This window comes from Mandrillus leucophaeus, unplaced genomic scaffold, assembly GCF_000951045.1.
Source record: "Mandrillus leucophaeus isolate KB7577 unplaced genomic scaffold, Mleu.le_1.0 Scaffold286, whole genome shotgun sequence".
Lineage (NCBI taxonomy): Eukaryota > Metazoa > Chordata > Mammalia > Primates > Cercopithecidae > Mandrillus > Mandrillus leucophaeus.
The window spans coordinates 827,628-831,073 of record NW_012102987.1 but is presented as its reverse complement, the minus strand read 5'-3'; the positions used below and the strand labels follow the sequence as shown (position 1 = coordinate 831,073).

General features: G+C 43.4%; 1 pseudogene; it reads right to left on the bottom strand.

Moving 5' to 3' along the window:
* Positions 1–2,433: 2,433 nt before the first annotated feature.
* LOC105543563 lies at positions 2,434–3,142 on the bottom strand (annotated as a pseudogene).
* Positions 3,143–3,446: the final 304 nt, after the last annotated feature.

Sequence of the window (3,446 nt, the reverse complement as noted above, 5' to 3'; positions counted from 1 at the left end):
CTGTAATCCCAGCTACTCAGGAGGCTGAGGCAGGAGAATTGCTTGAACCCAGGAGGCAGAAGTTGCAGTGAGCCAAGATTGTGCCACTGCCCTCCAGGCTGGGCGCAGAGCAAGACTCCATCTTGGACAAAAATAAAAGAAAAGGCAAATATTAATACTTTTGAGTCTGGGGAGTGATCCATATAATTTTCTTTTGAGTTTTTTTCTCAACACACTGAGAATTTAAAGCTTTTTGAGACTCAGATAAGAAATTCACAGACTCATGGACTCAGAAGCCACCTTCAGACAACAACATCGCACCTCCTTATCTCAAACTATAGTGAAATTATAGAGAGGAAGACGTGCACGCTAAAACCCAGGTTTTAAGAACACAGCACTGCAGAAATTCACCCACGTTGGGTATTCCTCACTTCTCTTTATCTTAGACTATCAAAGCCTAATTACAGTCTTTTATTTTATTTATTTATTTATTTTTTGAGACGGAGTCTCACTCTGTCGCCCAGGCTGGAGTGCAGTGGCCGGATCTCAGCTCACTGCAAGCTCCGCCTCCCGGGTTCACGCCGTTCTCCTGCCTCAGCCTCCCGAGGAGCTGGGACTACAGGCGACCGCAACCTCGCCCGGCTAGTTTTTTGTATTTTTAGTAGAGACAGGGTTTCACTGTGTTAACCATAATGGTCTTGATCTCCTGATCTCGTGATCCGCCCACCTCGGCCTCCCAAAGTGCTGGGATTACAGGCTGGTACTTTCTTTAACTTATTTGTTGTTTTTTGTTTGTTTGTTTCTTGAGACAGGATCTTGCTCTATTACCCAAGCTGGAGCGCAGTGGTGCTATCATAGCTCAGTACAACCTCAAACTCCTGGGTTCAATCAATCTTCCCACTGAGCCTCTGGAGTAGTTGGGACTTCACTCCATGCCACTGCGCCTGGCTAATTTTTTAAATTTCCTGTAGAGGTGGGATCTTGCCATGTTGCCCAGGATTCTTCAACTTGTTAGAACAAAAAAGAGATATGCACCGGTTACAAAACATATTTACAAAAATCAGTAGCTTTCCTATATCAGCATTATTCAACTAGAAAATGCAAACGGGAATCATCCCACTCAACATGGCAACAAAAATATAAATTATATAGGAATTATGTGTGTGTGTGTATGTATATATTTTTTTTCAAGTCAAGTCTTCATTGAAGTTGGCAGAGGCCTCTCAATGTTTTATGAAAACATCTTAACCTAAGAATATGTAAGGAAACAAATTCAATTGTCTTTTTTTTCTTTTAGCACTAATTAAATACTTTATTGAATAAATACAATACCAAAGGCTGGGCGCCAGTAATCACACTTGTAATCCCAGCACTTTGGGAGGCCAAGGTGGGCAGACTCCTTGAGTCCAGGAGTTCAAGACCAGCCTGGGAAACATGGTGAAACCCTGTATCTACAATATATGCAAAAATTAGCCATGTGTGGTGGCCAGTGCCTGTAGTCCCAGCTACTGGGGAGGCTGAGGTGGAAGGATCACTTGAGTCCAAGAGGTCGACGCCGCAGTGAGCCAAGATGGCACCACTGCACTCCAGCCTGGGTGACAGAGTGGGACACGGTCTCACAACAAAAAAACAAAAAACACAATACCAAACAAAATGCATTCAAATGCTTTCTTAAAAAACAATTTGAAAGGCCTTTCTACTCAGGGTAATGACAAACGCAGTAAAGACAGATATGGTCATGTAACATAGTTAGCTGATTTTATACAGCACTTGTATCTTTTAGTCCACAAGTATATTATTAAATGATAGAGAACATTGAATACAACCATTTCTACAGAACTGTGAAATAAATTTCTAAAGAAGAAAGATTTTACAGACTCCATCTTTTATACCCATCTAAAGAGGATAAAGCCAATGACTTTCCTCACAAGACCTCATGACTAATGCCACTTTGCTATCAAAATCTGTATTTCTGGTCCATTATGAGTATTGAGACAAGATTCAAATATTCCCAGAGAAAGAGGCATAATGCAGGTTGTGATCGCCCATTCAACAACATTGAGCCCTGCATCCAAAACTGTCTCATGCCAGGAATTAAATAAGGCCAGCCACATTCATGGGCATTTCCTCCACTGTAGTACTGTATAGAAAGTGTCCGTGTCACCAAGAATCCTCCTGTCTTCTTCAGTAACAAAGTTTATAGCCACACCTTTCTTCCTAAATCAACCACCTCTGCCAGTTCTGCAAATGTTTTCACAATTGGTAGATGGATCATAGTTTATAACCAAAGACGCTTATTGCACATCAATCCCAAAAGCCAACAAAATCAGTAGCGATCAGAACCTGGTCTGACCCTGATTGGAATTCCTTCATGATGACATCTCTCTCCTTCTCGTCCACGTCGCCGCGCAGAGCAGAAACTGTGAGGTCTGCGGCATGCATTTGCTCAGTCAGCCCGTTGACGGTGTGCTTTGTATTGAGAAAAATAACAGCCCCTGTAATGGTCAGTGTCTCGTACAAATCACAGAGTGTCTCCAACTTCCATTACTCTCTCTCAATATTAATATAAAACGGATTCCTTCAAGGTTCAATTCTTCCTTTTTCACCAGAATTCAAATTGGATCTCTCATGAATTTTTTGGTCACTTCCACCATATCAGTTGGCACTGTGGCAGAAAGCAACACAACCTGAATACTTGTATTTAATTTTTGGAAAATCTCATTGATTTGATTCTTAAATCCTTGGTTCAACATTTCATCTGCTTCATCCAAAACACAGGTTTTGATCCATTTTGGAGAAAATATCTTCTGTTTAACAAAGCAAACACTCTCCCTGGTGTACCAACAACAGTATGTGATGCTTCAGCCTGCAGTTTTTGCCTTTCATTTCGAACATTTGTTCCACCAGTGCAAGCAAGACAGTGCAGGCTCCCATGTAGTCGGTGCCGGAATTACTTTTTGGATCTTTAATGCAGAAAATACTAGCTCTCTGTCGAATAGCTGAAGGCTTCTCAAAACCATAAGCATAGATGCCCCGAAGAAGAGACTCCTTTACGTTCATATCATCAAAGTTATCAACAATCTCATCCCAGTTGCTCTAGATGACACCATCTGGGTCTCTTCCCTCTGGGCCGCCATGTTCTCTGTTATAATGCGAGACATGATTTGGAAAACCATTCAGCATCCAACTGAAAAGACCAATTTTCTTAAAAAACAAAACATTCTGGGTGACACAAGTACTTATGAGCAGACACAGCTCCTGAGCCAACACCACAAGGCAAATCTATGGCCACCACGGGCGGAGAGCACCGCGGCCCGGGGCAGGGGCAGAAGGCCCGGCCAGGACACTCCTCTGGGGGCTGCCCTGTCGCCTCCCCAGCGACCCGTGGAAGGAGGAGGCAGAGCTGCCCAGTGGTTGCGGTGCTCCTTGGTCTGAGCAGTCACCGGGCCGCGCGGGTCCGCAGACGG